Source organism: Oncorhynchus clarkii, chromosome 20 (assembly GCF_045791955.1).
Source record: "Oncorhynchus clarkii lewisi isolate Uvic-CL-2024 chromosome 20, UVic_Ocla_1.0, whole genome shotgun sequence".
Classification (NCBI taxonomy): domain Eukaryota; kingdom Metazoa; phylum Chordata; class Actinopteri; order Salmoniformes; family Salmonidae; genus Oncorhynchus; species Oncorhynchus clarkii.
In genome coordinates, this window is record NC_092166.1 from 16,724,372 (window position 1) to 16,742,571 (window position 18,200).

At 42.9% G+C, this 18,200-nt stretch overlaps 9 non-coding genes across 9 annotated transcripts; all 9 read left to right on the forward strand.

The window, feature by feature from the left end:
- Positions 1–333: 333 nt before the first annotated feature.
- Positions 334–405, forward strand: trnag-ucc (transfer RNA glycine (anticodon UCC)). The gene has a single exon. It is a non-coding gene; the product is annotated as a tRNA-Gly (tRNA).
- A 1,828-nt stretch (positions 406–2,233) lies between these two features.
- On the forward strand, positions 2,234–2,305 carry trnar-ucu (transfer RNA arginine (anticodon UCU)). The gene has a single exon. It is a non-coding gene; the product is annotated as a tRNA-Arg (tRNA).
- A 1,824-nt stretch (positions 2,306–4,129) lies between these two features.
- On the forward strand, positions 4,130–4,201 carry trnag-ucc (transfer RNA glycine (anticodon UCC)). Its single transcript has one exon. It is a non-coding gene; the product is annotated as a tRNA-Gly (tRNA).
- A 1,894-nt stretch (positions 4,202–6,095) lies between these two features.
- trnag-ucc (transfer RNA glycine (anticodon UCC)) lies at positions 6,096–6,167 on the forward strand. The gene has a single exon. It is a non-coding gene; the product is annotated as a tRNA-Gly (tRNA).
- Positions 6,168–7,995: 1,828 nt separating this feature from the next.
- Positions 7,996–8,067, forward strand: trnag-ucc (transfer RNA glycine (anticodon UCC)). Its single transcript has one exon. It is a non-coding gene; the product is annotated as a tRNA-Gly (tRNA).
- A 3,798-nt stretch (positions 8,068–11,865) lies between these two features.
- Positions 11,866–11,937, forward strand: trnag-ucc (transfer RNA glycine (anticodon UCC)). Its single transcript has one exon. It is a non-coding gene; the product is annotated as a tRNA-Gly (tRNA).
- A 1,829-nt stretch (positions 11,938–13,766) lies between these two features.
- trnag-ucc (transfer RNA glycine (anticodon UCC)) lies at positions 13,767–13,838 on the forward strand. The gene has a single exon. It is a non-coding gene; the product is annotated as a tRNA-Gly (tRNA).
- A 1,829-nt stretch (positions 13,839–15,667) lies between these two features.
- On the forward strand, positions 15,668–15,739 carry trnag-ucc (transfer RNA glycine (anticodon UCC)). The gene has a single exon. It is a non-coding gene; the product is annotated as a tRNA-Gly (tRNA).
- Positions 15,740–17,563: 1,824 nt separating this feature from the next.
- Positions 17,564–17,635, forward strand: trnag-ucc (transfer RNA glycine (anticodon UCC)). The gene has a single exon. It is a non-coding gene; the product is annotated as a tRNA-Gly (tRNA).
- Positions 17,636–18,200: the final 565 nt, after the last annotated feature.

Sequence of the window (18,200 nt, forward strand, 5' to 3'; positions counted from 1 at the left end):
TAGGTAACAATCAAATACCTTACTGTGATTGTTTTCAATGAAAATGATCCAAAATAAGCAAAAATGACTTGTTAGTAAAGAGCAATTTGTCAAGCAAGAATTTTGCTAGGAATGTCTGGCATTGTCTGAGTGGAAAGGGGGAAACCTGAAAACTAGCTGTTATTGGCAGAGCCGTCTGGAACTCTTTGTTATTGGTCTATTAACTCATTTACCGCCTGGTGATGTCAGTGATGTGTTTTTAGGGAATCCCATTATTATTCTGCAAATGTCAAATGTAGGTTTTCTTTTACTTTCATTTTCAAACAGAGACTGCTCCTGGTAGTTGTTGAGTAAGCGTTGGTGGTATAGTGGTGAGCATAGCTGCCTTCCAAGCAGTTGACCCGGGTTCGATTCCCGGCCAACGCAACTGGGTATTTTGTTTGAATCACCCTTTGAAATGAATCCGCTAAAGGTCTAGTGCAGCTGTTTTTATCTCAGTGTCAAATAGGGCTGACACCTTTTAGTCAACTGGTCCATAGGCTGTTGGTCGACTGAGAATTTTGTAGTTGAGCAGTTGCCCTCAAAAAAGATTTATGGCACGTCTTGATTGACGCATATCTCAGTGGACCAATCCATTGCTGAAGCCGCGGGGATGGAAACGTTATAAAATAGGCCTACCTGATTACTTCTTGTCCTTGCGTAAATAGCCTGATATTAAGCCTACAGCTGTGTCTGCCCGGAGGTCACTGGCAGGGGAAACTGAGGGTCCAAAATATATTATACAATGTTGCAAGTTTGTTAGCTCAAGCATCTGGCTGGACCAAGTTGATTAGTTGCTACATTGTTTCATGTTCCTTGCAGTAAGGCCATGTGTAGCCAAAGTGATTTATTTTTTATCAGAATATTTTTTCCACCTTCAGACTGTAATGATTTTATTTGTTGGCTTTATGTCGGCCGTTTTTACATTGTTGGCAATGGCAATAGAAGTGACTTTTAGATTTGTGTAGTTTTCATTTTGGTTTAGATATCATTTTTATTCACCACTTGAAAATGATTTTGAGATACGAAGACTTTACATATGAAATAAATCAAACTGTTCTACGAAAATATGCATATGAAAACCATAACTGGCACGCAGATCAGTAGTAATGGTAAGATAGGTTGTCGGGTCTCCTGAGTGGCGCAGTGTTCTAAGACACTGCAATGCAGAGCAGGATCCTGGTTCAAGTCTGTGTCCTCTGTTGCAGCTGGCCCCGACCGGGAGACCCATGGGGCGGTGCACAATTGGCCCGGTGTCGTCTCGTTTAGGGGACAGTTTGTCCGGCAGGGATGTTCTTGTCCCATTGCGCACTAGGGATTCCTGTGGAAGGCCGGGCGCAATGCACACTGACAGGTCGCCAGGTGTACTGTGTTTCCTCTGACACATTTTTGCAGCTGGTTTCCAGGTTAAGTGAGCAGTGCAGCTTGGCTGGGTTGTGTTTCAGAGGACGCGTGGCTCTCAACCTTCACCTATCCAGAGTCTGTTGTGGAGATGGGAGAAGACTGTAACTACCAATTGGATATCATGAAATTTGGCGGTAAAAAATAAATGAAAAGTTAATTGGCACTCTAAATGGAAACTGACCCCCTGGTGTAGCCTAATGCCTGGAGCGTAATGGTGCAAAGGCCATCAGCAGCGGGAGGAGGAGATTCGGGAAAAGGTTTTGTTCTTCTTGTTAGGTTAGGTTAGGGCACCCTCTTGAGTAATGCTTAAAGCATCAGACAAGCTCAATAGCCTACATATAGTTGATTTTATTCAGTTTATATATGGAAAAACACACTTTAAAAAATTTGAACCAGTCGACTGGTCGAAAGAACTGCTTTCGGTCGACTCGAAAAAATGTTGTTGGGGACTTCAGCAATGGATCAGTCAAATCATTTCTAGGTAACAATCAAATACCTTACTGTGATTGTTTTCAATGAAAATGATCCAAAATAAGCAAAAATGACTTGTTAGTAAAGAGCAATTTGTCAAGCAAGAATTTTGCTAGGAATGTCTGGCATTGTCTGAGTGGAAAGGGGGAAACCTGAAAACTAGCTGTTATTGGCAGAGCCGTCTGGAACTCTTTGTTATTGGTCTATTAACTCATTTACCGCCTGGTGATGTCAGTGATGTGTTTTTAGGGAATCCCATTATTATTCTGCAAATGTCAAATGTAGGTTTTCTTTTACTTTCATTTTCAAACAGAGACTGCTCCTGGTAGTTGTTGAGTAAGCGTTGGTGGTATAGTGGTGAGCATAGCTGCCTTCTAAGCAGTTGACCCGGGTTCGATTCCCGGCCAACGCAACTGGGTATTTTGTTTGAATCACCCTTTGAAATGAATCCGCTAAAGGTCTAGTGCAGCTGTTTTTATCTCAGTGTCAAATAGGGCTGACACCTTTTAGTCAACTGGTCCATAGGCTGTTGGTCGACTGAGAATTTTGTAGTTGAGCAGTTGCCCTCAAAAAAGATTTATGGCACGTCTTGATTGACGCATATCTCAGTGGACCAATCCATTGCTGAAGCCGCGGGGATGGAAACGTTATAAAATAGGCCTACCTGATTACTTCTTGTCCTTGCGTAAATAGCCTGATATTAAGCCTACAGCTGTGTCTGCCCGGAGGTCACTGGCAGGGGAAACTGAGGGTCCAAAATATATTATACAATGTTGCAAGTTTGTTAGCTCAAGCATCTGGCTGGACCAAGTTGATTAGTTGCTACATTGTTTCATGTTCCTTGCAGAAAGGCCATGTGTAGCCAAAGTGATTTATTTTTTATCAGAATATTTTTTCCACCTTCAGACTGTAATGATTTTATTTGTTGGCTTTATGTAGGCCGTTTTTACATTGTTGGCAATGGCAATAGAAGTGACTTTTAGATTTGTGTAGTTTTCATTTTGGTTTAGATATCATTTTTATTCACCACTTGAAAATGATTTTGAGATACGAAGACTTTACATATGAAATAAATCAAACTGTTCTACGAAAATATGCATATGAAAACCATAACTGGCACGCAGATCGGTAGTAATGGTAAGATAGGTTGTCGGGTCTCCTGAGTGGCGCAGTGTTCTAAGACACTGCAATGCAGAGCAGGATCCTGGTTCAAGTCTGTGTCCTCTGTTTCAGCTGGCCGCGACCGGGAGACCCATGGGGCGGTACACAATTGGCCCGGTGTCGTCGGGTTTAGGGGACAGTTTGTCCGGCAGGGATGTTCTTGTCCCATTGCGCACTAGGGATTCCTGTGGAAGGCCGGGCGCAATGCACACTGACAGGTCGCCAGGTGTACTGTGTTTCCTCTGACACATTTTTGCAGCTGGTTTCCAGGTTAAGTGAGCAGTGCAGCTTGGCTGGGTTGTGTTTCAGAGGACGCGTGGCTCTCAACCTTCACCTATCCTGAGTCTGTTGTGGAGATGGGACAAGACTGTAACTACCAATTGGATATCATGAAATTTGGCGGTAAAAAATAAATGAAAGGTTAATTGGCACTCTAAATGGAAACTGACCCCCTGGTGTAGCCTAATGCCTGGAGCGTAATGGTGCAAAGGCCATCAGCAGCGGGAGGAGGAGATTCGGGAAAAGGTTTTGTTCTTCTTGTTAGGTTAGGTTAGGGCACCCTCTTGAGTAATGCTTAAAGCATCAGACAAGCTCAATAGCCTACATATAGTTGATTTTATTCAGTTTATATATGGAAAAACACACTTTTAAAAATTTGAACCAGTCAACTGGTCGAAAGCTCTTCGGTCGACTCGAAAAAATGTTGTTGGGGACTTCAGCAATGGATCAGTCAAATCATTTCTAGGTAACAATCAAATACCTTACTGTGATTGTTTTCAATGAAAATGATCCAAAATAAGCAAAAATGACTTGTTAGTAAAGAGCAATTTGTCAAGCAAGAATTTTGCTAGGAATGTCTGGCATTGTCTGAGTGGAAAGGGGGAAACCTGAAAACTAGCTGTTATTGGCAGAGCCGTTTGGAACTCTTTGTTATTGGTCTATTAACTCATTTACCGCCTGGTGATGTCAGTGATGTGTTTTTAGGGAATCCCATTATTATCCTGCAAATGTCAAATGTAGGTTTTCTTTTACTTTCATTTTCAAACAGAGACTGCTCCTGGTAGTTGTTGAGTAAGAGTTGGTGGTATAGTGGTGAGCATAGCTGCCTTCCAAGCAGTTGACCCGGGTTCGATTCCCGGCCAACGCAACTGGGTATTTTGTTTGAATCACCCTTTGAAATGAATCCGCTAAAGGTCTAGTGCAGCTGTTTTTATCTCAGTGTCAAATAGGGCTGACACCTTTTAGTCAACTGGTCCATAGGCTGTTGGTCGACTGAGAATTTTGTAGTTGAGCAGTTGCCCTCAAAAAAGATTTATGGCACGTCTTGATTGACGCATATCTCAGTGGACCAATCCATTGCTGAAGCCGCGGGGATGGAAACGTTATAAAATAGGCCTACCTGATTACTTCTTGTCCTTGCGTAAATAGCCTGATATTAAGCCTACAGCTGTGTCTGCCCGGAGGTCACTGGCAGGGGAAACTGAGGGTCCAAAATATATTATACAATGTTGCAAGTTTGTTAGCTCCATCATCTGGCTGGACCAAGTTGATTAGTTGCTACATTGTTTCATGTTCCTTGCAGAAAGGCCATGTGTAGCCAAAGTGATTTATTTTTTATCAGAATATTTTTTCCACCTTCAGACTGTAATGATTTTATTTGTTGGCTTTATGTAGGCCGTTTTTACATTGTTGGCAATGGCAATAGAAGTGACTTTTAGATTTGTGTAGTTTTCATTTTGGTTTAGATATCATTTTTATTCACCACTTGAAAATGATTTTGAGATACGAAGACTTTACATATGAAATAAATCAAACTGTTCTACGAAAATATGCATATGAAAACCATAACTGGCACGCAGATCGGTAGTAATGGTTGTCGGGTCTCCTGAAGTGTTCTAAGACACTGCAATGCAGAGCAGGATCCTGGTTCAAGTCTGTGTCCTCTGTTGCAGCCGGCCGCGACCGTGGCGCAGTGTTCTAAGACACTGCAATGCAGAGCAGGATCCTGGTTCAAGTCTGTGTCCTCTGTTGCAGCTGGCCGCGACCGGGAGACCCATGGGGCGGTACACAATTGGCCCGGTGTCGTCGGGTTTAGGGGACAGTTTGTCCAGCAGGGATGTTCTTGTCCCATTGCGCACTAGGGATTCCTGTGGAAGGCCGGGCGCAATGCACACTGACAGGTCGCCAGGTGTACTGTGTTTCCTCTGACACATTTTTGCAGCTGGTTTCCAGGTTAAGTGAGCAGTGCAGCTTGGCTGGGTTGTGTTTCAGAGGACGCGTGGCTCTCAACCTTCACCTATCCTGAGTCTGTTGTGGAGATGGGACAAGACTGTAACTACCAATTGGATATCATGAAATTTGGCGGTAAAAAATAAATGAAAGGTTAATTGGCACTCTAAATGGAAACTGACCCCCTGGTGTAGCCTAATGCCTGGAGCGTAATGGTGCAAAGGCCATCAGCAGCGGGAGGAGGAGATTCGGGAAAAGGTTTTGTTCTTCTTGTTAGGTTAGGTTAGGGCACCCTCTTGAGTAATGCTTAAAGCATCAGACAAGCTCAATAGCCTACATATAGTTGATTTTATTCAGTTTATATATGGAAAAACACACTTTTAAAAATTTGAACCAGTCGACTGGTCGAAAGAACGGCTTTCGGTCGACTCGAAAAAATGTTGTTGGGGACTTCAGCAATGGATCAGTCAAATCATTTCTAGGTAACAATCAAATACCTTACTGTGATTGTTTTCAATGAAAATGATCCAAAATAAGCAAAAATGACTTGTTAGTAAAGAGCAATTTGTCAAGCAAGAATTTTGCTAGGAATGTCTGGCATTGTCTGAGTGGAAAGGGGGAAACCTGAAAACTAGCTGTTATTGGCAGAGCCGTCTGGAACTCTTTGTTATTGGTCTATTAACTCATTTACCGCCTGGTGATGTCAGTGATGTGTTTTTAGGGAATCCCATTATTATCCTGCAAATGTCAAATGTAGGTTTTCTTTTACTTTCATTTTCAAACAGAGACTGCTCCTGGTATTTGTTGAGTAAGCGTTGGTGGTATAGTGGTGAGCATAGCTGCCTTCCAAGCAGTTGACCCGGGTTCGATTCCCGGCCAACGCAACTGGGTATTTTGTTTGAATCACCCTTTGAAATGAATCCGCTAAAGGTCTAGTGCAGCTGTTTTTATCTCAGTGTCAAATAGGGCTGACACCTTTTAGTCAACTGGTCCATAGGCTGTTGGTCGACTGAGAATTTTGTAGTTGAGCAGTTGCCCTCAAAAAAGATTTATGGCACGTCTTGATTGACGCATATCTCAGTGGACCAATCCATTGCTGAAGCCGCGGGGATGGAAACGTTATAAAATAGGCCTACCTGATTACTTCTTGTCCTTGCGTAAATAGCCTGATATTAAGCCTACAGCTGTGTCTGCCCGGAGGTCACTGGCAGGGGAAACTGAGGGTCCAAAATATATTATACAATGTTGCAAGTTTGTTAGCTCAAGCATCTGGCTGGACCAAGTTGATTAGTTGCTACATTGTTTCATGTTCCTTGCAGAAAGGCCATGTGTAGCCAAAGTGATTTATTTTTTATCAGAATATTTTTTCCACCTTCAGACTGTAATGATTTTATTTGTTGGCTTTATGTAGGCCGTTTTTACATTGTTGGCAATGGCAATAGAAGTGACTTTTAGATTTGTGTAGTTTTCATTTTGGTTTAGATATCATTTTTATTCACCACTTGAAAATGATTTTGAGATACGAAGACTTTACATATGAAATAAATCAAACTGTTCTACGAAAATATGCATATGAAAACCATAACTGGCACGCAGATCGGTAGTAATGGTAAGATAGGTTGTCGGGTCTCCTGAGTGGCGCAGTGTTCTAAGACACTGCAATGCAGAGCAGGATCCTGGTTCAAGTCTGTGTCCTCTGTTGCAGCTGGCCGCGACCGGGAGACCCATGGGGCGGTACACAATTGGCCCGGTGTCGTCGGGTTTAGGGGACAGTTTGTCCGGCAGGGATGTTCTTGTCCCATTGCGCACTAGGGATTCCTGTGGAAGGCCGGGCGCAATGCACACTGACAGGTCGCCAGGTGTACTGTGTTTCCTCTGACACATTTTTGCAGCTGGTTTCCAGGTTAAGTGAGCAGTGCAGCTTGGCTGGGTTGTGTTTCAGAGGACGCGTGGCTCTCAACCTTCACCTATCCTGAGTCTGTTGTGGAGATGGGACAAGACTGTAACTACCAATTGGATATCATGAAATTTGGCGGTAAAAAATAAATGAAAGGTTAATTGGCACTCTAAATGGAAACTGACCCCCTGGTGTAGCCTAATGCCTGGAGCGTAATGGTGCAAAGGCCATCAGCAGCGGGAGGAGGAGATTCGGGAAAATGTTTTGTTCTTCTTGTTAGGTTAGGTTAGGGCACCCTCTTGAGTAATGCTTAAAGCATCAGACAAGCTCAATAGCCTACATATAGTTGATTTTATTCAGTTTATATATGGAAAAACACACTTTTAAAAATTTGAACCAGTCGACTGGTCGAAAGAACGGCTTTCGGTCGACTCGAAAAAATGTTGTTGGGGACTTCAGCAATGGATCAGTCAAATCATTTCTAGGTAACAATCAAATACCTTACTGTGATTGTTTTCAATGAAAATGATCCAAAATAAGCAAAAATGACTTGTTAGTAAAGAGCAATTTGTCAAGCAAGAATTTTGCTAGGAATGTCTGGCATTGTCTGAGTGGAAAGGGGGAAACCTGAAAACTAGCTGTTATTGGCAGAGCCGTTTGGAACTCTTTGTTATTGGTCTATTAACTCATTTACCGCCTGGTGATGTCAGTGATGTGTTTTTAGGGAATCCCATTATTATCCTGCAAATGTCAAATGTAGGTTTTCTTTTACTTTCATTTTCAAACAGAGACTGCTCCTGGTAGTTGTTGAGTAAGCGTTGGTGGTATAGTGGTGAGCATAGCTGCCTTCCAAGCAGTTGACCCGGGTTCGATTCCCGGCCAACGCAACTGGGTATTTTGTTTGAATCACCCTTTGAAATGAATCCGCTAAAGGTCTAGTGCAGCTGTTTTTATCTCAGTGTCAAATAGGGCTGACACCTTTTAGTCAACTGGTCCATAGGCTGTTGGTCGACTGAGAATTTTGTAGTTGAGCAGTTGCCCTCAAAAAAGATTTATGGCACGTCTTGATTGACGCATATCTCAGTGGACCAATCCATTGCTGAAGCCGCGGGGATGGAAACGTTATAAAATAGGCCTACCTGATTACTTCTTGTCCTTGCGTAAATAGCCTGATATTAAGCCTACAGCTGTGTCTGCCCGGAGGTCACTGGCAGGGGAAACTGAGGGTCCAAAATATATTATACAATGTTGCAAGTTTGTTAGCTCAAGCATCTGGCTGGACCAAGTTGATTAGTTGCTACATTGTTTCATGTTCCTTGCAGAAAGGCCATGTGTAGCCAAAGTGATTTATTTTTTATCAGAATATTTTTTCCACCTTCAGACTGTAATGATTTTATTTGTTGGCTTTATGTAGGCCGTTTTTACATTGTTGGCAATGGCAATAGAAGTGACTTTTAGATTTGTGTAGTTTTCATTTTGGTTTAGATATCATTTTTATTCGCCACTTGAAAATGATTTTGAGATACGAAGACTTTACATATGAAATAAATCAAACTGTTCTACGAAAATATGCATATGAAAACCATAACTGGCACGCAGATCGGTAGTAATGGTAAGATAGGTTGTCGGGTCTCCTGAGTGGCGCAGTGTTCTAAGACACTGCAATGCAGAGCAGGATCCTGGTTCAAGTCTGTGTCCTCTGTTGCAGCTGGCCGCGACCGGGAGACCCATGGGGCGGTACACAATTGGCCCGGTGTCGTCGGGTTTAGGGGACAGTTTGTCCGGCAGGGATGTTCTTGTCCCATTGCGCACTAGGGATTCCTGTGGAAGGCCGGGCGCAATGCACACTGACAGGTCGCCAGGTGTACTGTGTTTCCTCTGACACATTTTTGCAGCTGGTTTCCAGGTTAAGTGAGCAGTGCAGCTTGGCTGGGTTGTGTTTCAGAGGACGCGTGGCTCTCAACCTTCACCTATCCTGAGTCTGTTGTGGAGATGGGACAAGACTGTAACTACCAATTGGATATCATGAAATTTGGCGGTAAAAAATAAATGAAAGGTTAATTGGCACTCTAAATGGAAACTGACCCCCTGGTGTAGCCTAATGCCTGGAGCGTAATGGTGCAAAGGCCATCAGCAGCGGGAGGAGGAGATTCGGGAAAATGTTTTGTTCTTCTTGTTAGGTTAGGTTAGGGCACCCTCTTGAGTAATGCTTAAAGCATCAGACAAGCTCAATAGCCTACATATAGTTGATTTTATTCAGTTTATATATGGAAAAACACACTTTTAAAAATTTGAACCAGTCGACTGGTCGAAAGCTCTTCGGTCGACTCGAAAAAATGTTGTTGGGGACTTCAGCAATGGATCAGTCAAATCATTTCTAGGTAACAATCAAATACCTTACTGTGATTGTTTTCAATGAAAATGATCCAAAATAAGCAAAAATGACTTGTTAGTAAAGAGCAATTTGTCAAGCAAGAATTTTGCTAGGAATGTCTGGCATTGTCTGAGTGGAAAGGGGGAAACCTGAAAACTAGCTGTTATTGGCAGAGCCGTTTGGAACTCTTTGTTATTGGTCTATTAACTCATTTACCGCCTGGTGATGTCAGTGATGTGTTTTTAGGGAATCCCATTATTATCCTGCAAATGTCAAATGTAGGTTTTCTTTTACTTTCATTTTCAAACAGAGACTGCTCCTGGTAGTTGTTGAGTAAGAGTTGGTGGTATAGTGGTGAGCATAGCTCCCTTCCAAGCAATTGACCCGGGTTCGATTCCCGGCCAACGCAACTGGGTATTTTGTTTGAATCACCCTTTGAAATGAATCCGCTAAAGGTCTAGTGCAGCTGTTTTTATCTCAGTGTCAAATAGGGCTGACACCTTTTAGTCAACTGGTCCATAGGCTGTTGGTCGACTGAGAATTTTGTAGTTGAGCAGTTGCCCTCAAAAAAGATTTATGGCACGTCTTGATTGACGCATATCTCAGTGGACCAATCCATTGCTGAAGCCGCGGGGATGGAAACGTTATAAAATAGGCCTACCTGATTACTTCTTGTCCTTGCGTAAATAGCCTGATATTAAGCCTACAGCTGTGTCTGCCCGGAGGTCACTGGCAGGGGAAACTGAGGGTCCAAAATATATTATACAATGTTGCAAGTTTGTTAGCTCCATCATCTGGCTGGACCAAGTTGATTAGTTGCTACATTGTTTCATGTTCCTTGCAGAAAGGCCATGTGTAGCCAAAGTGATTTATTTTTTATCAGAATATTTTTTCCACCTTCAGACTGTAATGATTTTATTTGTTGGCTTTATGTAGGCCGTTTTTACATTGTTGGCAATGGCAATAGAAGTGACTTTTAGATTTGTGTAGTTTTCATTTTGGTTTAGATATCATTTTTATTCACCACTTGAAAATGATTTTGAGATACGAAGACTTTACATATGAAATAAATCAAACTGTTCTACGAAAATATGCATATGAAAACCATAACTGGCACGCAGATCGGTAGTAATGGTTGTCGGGTCTCCTGAGTGGCGCAGTGTTCTAAGACACTGCAATGCAGAGCAGGATCCTGGTTCAAGTCTGTGTCCTCTGTTGCAGCCGGCCGCGACCGTGGCGCAGTGTTCTAAGACACTGCAATGCAGAGCAGGATCCTGGTTCAAGTCTGTGTCCTCTGTTGCAGCCGGCCGCGACCGGGAGACCCATGGGGCGATGCACAATTGGCCCGGTGTCGTCGGGTTTAGGGGACAGTTTGTCCGGCAGGGATGTTCTTGTCCCATTGCGCACTAGGGATTCCTGTGGAAGGCCGGGCGCAATGCACACTGACACGGTCACCAGGTGTACTGTGTTTCCTCTGACACATTGTTGCAGCTGGTTTCCAGGTTAAGTGAGCAGTGCAGCTTGGCTGGGTTGTGTTTCAGAGGACGCGTGGCTCTCAACCTTCACCTATCCTGAGTCTGTTGTGGAGATGGGACAAGACTGTAACTACCAATTGGATATCATGAAATTTGGCGGTAAAAAATAAATGAAAGGTTAATTGGCACTCTAAATGGAAACTGACCCCCTGGTGTAGCCTAATGCCTGGAGCGTAATGGTGCAAAGGCCATCAGCAGCGGGAGGAGGAGATTCGGGAAAAGGTTTTGTTCTTCTTGTTAGGTTAGGTTAGGGCACCCTCTTGAGTACTGCTTAAAGCATCAGACAAGCTCAATAGCCTACATATAGTTGATTTTATTCAGTTTATATATGGAAAAACACACTTTTAAAAATTTGAACCAGTCGACTGGTCGAAAGAACGGCTTTCGGTCGACTCGAAAAAATGTTGTTGGGGACTTCAGCAATGGATCAGTCAAATCATTTCTAGGTAACAATCAAATACCTTACTGTGATTGTTTTCAATGAAAATGATCCAAAATAAGCAAAAATGACTTGTTAGTAAAGAGCAATTTGTCAAGCAAGAATTTTGCTAGGAATGTCTGGCATTGTCTGAGTGGAAAGGGGGAAACCTGAAAACTAGCTGTTATTGGCAGAGCCGTTTGGAACTCTTTGTTATTGGTCTATTAACTCATTTACCGCCTGGTGATGTCAGTGATGTGTTTTTAGGGAATCCCATTATTATTCTGCAAATGTCAAATGTAGGTTTTCTTTTACTTTCATTTTCAAACAGAGACTGCTCCTGGTAGTTGTTGAGTAAGCGTTGGTGGTATAGTGGTGAGCATAGCTGCCTTCCAAGCAGTTGACCCGGGTTCGATTCCCGGCCAACGCAACTGGGTATTTTGTTTGAATCACCCTTTGAAATGAATCCGCTAAAGGTCTAGTGCAGCTGTTTTTATCTCAGTGTCAAATAGGGCTGACACCTTTTAGTCAACTGGTCCATAGGCTGTTGGTCGACTGAGAATTTTGTAGTTGAGCAGTTGCCCTCAAAAAAGATTTATGGCACGTCTTGATTGACGCATATCTCAGTGGACCAATCCATTGCTGAAGCCGCGGGGATGGAAACGTTATAAAATAGGCCTACCTGATTACTTCTTGTCCTTGCGTAAATAGCCTGATATTAAGCCTACAGCTGTGTCTGCCCGGAGGTCACTGGCAGGGGAAACTGAGGGTCCAAAATATATTATACAATGTTGCAAGTTTGTTAGCTCAAGCATCTGGCTGGACCAAGTTGATTAGTTGCTACATTGTTTCATGTTCCTTGCAGTAAGGCCATGTGTAGCCAAAGTGATTTATTTTTTATCAGAATATTTTTTCCACCTTCAGACTGTAATGATTTTATTTGTTGGCTTTATGTAGGCCGTTTTTACATTGTTGGCAATGGCAATAGAAGTGACTTTTAGATTTGTGTAGTTTTCATTTTGGTTTAGATATCATTTTTATTCGCCACTTGAAAATGATTTTGAGATACGAAGACTTTACATATGAAATAAATCAAACTGTTCTACGAAAATATGCATATGAAAACCATAACTGGCACGCAGATCGGTAGTAATGGTAAGATAGGTTGTCGGGTCTCCTGAGTGGCGCAGTGTTCTAAGACACTGCAATGCAGAGCAGGATCCTGGTTCAAGTCTGTGTCCTCTGTTTCAGCTGGCCGCGACCGGGAGACCCATGGGGCGGTACACAATTGGCCCGGTGTCGTCGGGTTTAGGGGACAGTTTGTCCGGCAGGGATGTTCTTGTCCCATTGCGCACTAGGGATTCCTGTGGAAGGCCGGGCGCAATGCACACTGACACGGTCACCAGGTGTACTGTGTTTCCTCTGACACATTGTTGCAGCTGGTTTCCAGGTTAAGTGAGCAGTGCAGCTTGGCTGGGTTGTGTTTCAGAGGACGCGTGGCTCTCAACCTTCACCTATCCTGAGTCTGTTGTGGAGATGGGACAAGACTGTAACTACCAATTGGATATCATGAAATTTGGCGGTAAAAAATAAATGAAAGGTTAATTGGCACTCTAAATGGAAACTGACCCCCTGGTGTAGCCTAATGCCTGGAGCGTAATGGTGCAAAGGCCATCAGCAGCGGGAGGAGGAGATTCGGGAAAAGGTTTTGTTCTTCTTGTTAGGTTAGGTTAGGGCACCCTCTTGAGTACTGCTTAAAGCATCAGACAAGCTCAATAGCCTACATATAGTTGATTTTATTCAGTTTATATATGGAAAAACACACTTTTAAAAATTTGAACCAGTCGACTGGTCGAAAGAACGGCTTTCGGTCGACTCGAAAAAATGTTGTTGGGGACTTCAGCAATGGATCAGTCAAATCATTTCTAGGTAACAATCAAATACCTTACTGTGATTGTTTTCAATGAAAATGATCCAAAATAAGCAAAAATGACTTGTTAGTAAAGAGCAATTTGTCAAGCAAGAATTTTGCTAGGAATGTCTGGCATTGTCTGAGTGGAAAGGGGGAAACCTGAAAACTAGCTGTTATTGGCAGAGCCGTTTGGAACTCTTTGTTATTGGTCTATTAACTCATTTACCGCCTGGTGATGTCAGTGATGTGTTTTTAGGGAATCCCATTATTATTCTGCAAATGTCAAATGTAGGTTTTCTTTTACTTTCATTTTCAAACAGAGACTGCTCCTGGTAGTTGTTGAGTAAGCGTTGGTGGTATAGTGGTGAGCATAGCTGCCTTCCAAGCAGTTGACCCGGGTTCGATTCCCGGCCAACGCAACTGGGTATTTTGTTTGAATCACCCTTTGAAATGAATCCGCTAAAGGTCTAGTGCAGCTGTTTTTATCTCAGTGTCAAATAGGGCTGACACCTTTTAGTCAACTGGTCCATAGGCTGTTGGTCGACTGAGAATTTTGTAGTTGAGCAGTTGCCCTCAAAAAAGATTTATGGCACGTCTTGATTGACGCATATCTCAGTGGACCAATCCATTGCTGAAGCCGCGGGGATGGAAACGTTATAAAATAGGCCTACCTGATTACTTCTTGTCCTTGCGTAAATAGCCTGATATTAAGCCTACAGCTGTGTCTGCCCGGAGGTCACTGGCAGGGGAAACTGAGGGTCCAAAATATATTATACAATGTTGCAAGTTTGTTAGCTCAAGCATCTGGCTGGACCAAGTTGATTAGTTGCTACATTGTTTCATGTTCCTTGCAGAAAGGCCATGTGTAGCCAAAGTGATTTATTTTTTATCAGAATATTTTTTCCACCTTCAGACTGTAATGATTTTATTTGTTGGCTTTATGTAGGCCGTTTTTACATTGTTGGCAATGGCAATAGAAGTGACTTTTAGATTTGTGTAGTTTTCATTTTGGTTTAGATATCATTTTTATTCGCCACTTGAAAATGATTTTGAGATACGAAGACTTTACATATGAAATAAATCAAACTGTTCTACGAAAATATGCATATGAAAACCATAACTGGCACGCAGATCGGTAGTAATGGTAAGATAGGTTGTCGGGTCTCCTGAGTGGCGCAGTGTTCTAAGACACTGCAATGCAGAGCAGGATCCTGGTTCAAGTCTGTGTCCTCTGTTTCAGCTGGCCGCGACCGGGAGACCCATGGGGCGGTACACAATTGGCCCGGTGTCGTCGGGTTTAGGGGACAGTTTGTCCGGCAGGGATGTTCTTGTCCCATTGCGCACTAGGGATTCCTGTGGAAGGCCGGGCGCAATGCACACTGACACGGTCACCAGGTGTACTGTGTTTCCTCTGACACATTGTTGCAGCTGGTTTCCAGGTTAAGTGAGCAGTGCAGCTTGGCTGGGTTGTGTTTCAGAGGACGCGTGGCTCTCAACCTTCACCTATCCTGAGTCTGTTGTGGAGATGGGACAAGACTGTAACTACCAATTGGATATCATGAAATTTGGCGGTAAAAAATAAATGAAAGGTTAATTGGCACTCTAAATGGAAACTGACCCCCTGGTGTAGCCTAATGCCTGGAGCGTAATGGTGCAAAGGCCATCAGCAGCGGGAGGAGGAGATTCGGGAAAAGGTTTTGTTCTTCTTGTTAGGTTAGGTTAGGGCACCCTCTTGAGTACTGCTTAAAGCATCAGACAAGCTCAATAGCCTACATATAGTTGATTTTATTCAGTTTATATATGGAAAAACACACTTTTAAAAATTTGAACCAGTCGACTGGTCGAAAGAACGGCTTTCGGTCGACTCGAAAAAATGTTGTTGGGGACTTCAGCAATGGATCAGTCAAATCATTTCTAGGTAACAATCAAATACCTTACTGTGATTGTTTTCAATGAAAATGATCCAAAATAAGCAAAAATGACTTGTTAGTAAAGAGCAATTTGTCAAGCAAGAATTTTGCTAGGAATGTCTGGCATTGTCTGAGTGGAAAGGGGGAAACCTGAAAACTAGCTGTTATTGGCAGAGCCGTTTGGAACTCTTTGTTATTGGTCTATTAACTCATTTACCGCCTGGTGATGTCAGTGATGTGTTTTTAGGGAATCCCATTATTATTCTGCAAATGTCAAATGTAGGTTTTCTTTTACTTTCATTTTCAAACAGAGACTGCTCCTGGTAGTTGTTGAGTAAGCGTTGGTGGTATAGTGGTGAGCATAGCTGCCTTCCAAGCAGTTGACCCGGGTTCGATTCCCGGCCAACGCAACTGGGTATTTTGTTTGAATCACCCTTTGAAATGAATCCGCTAAAGGTCTAGTGCAGCTGTTTTTATCTCAGTGTCAAATAGGGCTGACACCTTTTAGTCAACTGGTCCATAGGCTGTTGGTCGACTGAGAATTTTGTAGTTGAGCAGTTGCCCTCAAAAAAGATTTATGGCACGTCTTGATTGACGCATATCTCAGTGGACCAATCCATTGCTGAAGCCGCGGGGATGGAAACGTTATAAAATAGGCCTACCTGATTACTTCTTGTCCTTGCGTAAATAAGCTGATATTAAGCCTACAGCTGTGTCTGCCCGGAGGTCACTGGCAGGGAAAACTGAGGGTCCAAAATATATTATACAATGTTGCAAGTTTGTTAGCTCAAGCATCTGGCTGGACCAAGTTGATTAGTTGCTACATTGTTTCATGTTCCTTGCAGAAAGGCCATGTGTAGCCAAAGTGATTTATTTTTTATCAGAATATTTTTTCCACCTTCAGACTGTAATGATTTTATTTGTTGGCTTTATGTAGGCCGTTTTTACATTGTTGGCAATGGCAATAGAAGTGACTTTTAGATTTGTGTAGTTTTCATTTTGGTTTAGATATCATTTTTATTCACCACTTGAAAATGATTTTGAGATACGAAGACTTTACATATGAAATAAATCAAACTGTTCTACGAAAATATGCATATGAAAACCATAACTGGCACGCAGATCGGTAGTAATGGTAAGATAGGTTGTCGGGTCTCCTGAGTGGCGCAGTGTTCTAAGACACTGCAATGCAGAGCAGGATCCTGGTTCAAGTCTGTGTCCTCTGTTGCAGCTGGCCGCGACCGGGAGACCCATGGGGCGGTACACAATTGGCCCGGTGTCGTCGGGTTTAGGGGACAGTTTGTCCGGCAGGGATGTTCTTGTCCCATTGCGCACTAGGGATTCCTGTGGAAGGCCGGGCGCAATGCACACTGACAGGTCGCCAGGTGTACTGTGTTTCCTCTGACACATTTTTGCAGCTGGTTTCCAGGTTAAGTGAGCAGTGCAGCTTGGCTGGGTTGTGTTTCAGAGGACGCGTGGCTCTCAACCTTCACCTATCCTGAGTCTGTTGTGGAGATGGGACAAGACTGTAACTACCAATTGGATATCATGAAATTTGGCGGTAAAAAATAAATGAAAGGTTAATTGGCACTCTAAATGGAAACTGACCCCCTGGTGTAGCCTAATGCCTGGAGCGTAATGGTGCAAAGGCCATCAGCAGCGGGAGGAGGAGATTCGGGAAAAGGTTTTGTTCTTCTTGTTAGGTTAGGTTAGGGCACCCTCTTGAGTAATGCTTAAAGCATCAGACAAGCTCAATAGCCTACATATAGTTGATTTTATTCAGTTTATATATGGAAAAACACACTTTTAAAAATTTGAACCAGTCGACTGGTCGAAAGCTCTTCGGTCGACTCGAAAAAATGTTGTTGGGGACTTCAGCAATGGATCAGTCAAATCATTTCTAGGTAACAATCAAATACCTTACTGTGATTGTTTTCAATGAAAATGATCCAAAATAAGCAAAAATGACTTGTTAGTAAAGAGCAATTTGTCAAGCAAGAATTTTGCTAGGAATGTCTGGCATTGTCTGAGTGGAAAGGGGGAAACCTGAAAACTAGCTGTTATTGGCAGAGCCGTTTGGAACTCTTTGTTATTGGTCTATTAACTCATTTACCGCCTGGTGATGTCAGTGATGTGTTTTTAGGGAATCCCATTATTATTCTGCAAATGTCAAATGTAGGTTTTCTTTTACTTTCATTTTCAAACAGAGACTGCTCCTGGTAGTTGTTGAGTAAGCGTTGGTGGTATAGTGGTGAGCATAGCTGCCTTCCAAGCAGTTGACCCGGGTTCGATTCCCGGCCAACGCAACTGGGTATTTTGTTTGAATCACCCTTTGAAATGAATCCGCTAAAGGTCTAGTGCAGCTGTTTTTATCTCAGTGTCAAATAGGGCTGACACCTTTTAGTCAACTGGTCCATAGGCTGTTGGTCGACTGAGAATTTTGTAGTTGAGCAGTTGCCCTCAAAAAAGATTTATGGCACGTCTTGATTGACGCATATCTCAGTGGACCAATCCATTGCTGAAGCCGCGGGGATGGAAACGTTATAAAATAGGCCTACCTGATTACTTCTTGTCCTTGCGTAAATAGCCTGATATTAAGCCTACAGCTGTGTCTGCCCGGAGGTCACTGGCAGGGGAAACTGAGGGTCCAAAATATATTATACAATGTTGCAAGTTTGTTAGCTCCATCATCTGGCTGGACCAAGTTGATTAGTTGCTACATTGTTTCATGTTCCTTGCAGAAAGGCCATGTGTAGCCAAAGTGATTTATTTTTTATCAGAATATTTTTTCCACCTTCAGACTGTAATGATTTTATTTGTTGGCTTTATGTAGGCCGTTTTTACATTGTTGGCAATGGCAATAGAAGTGAC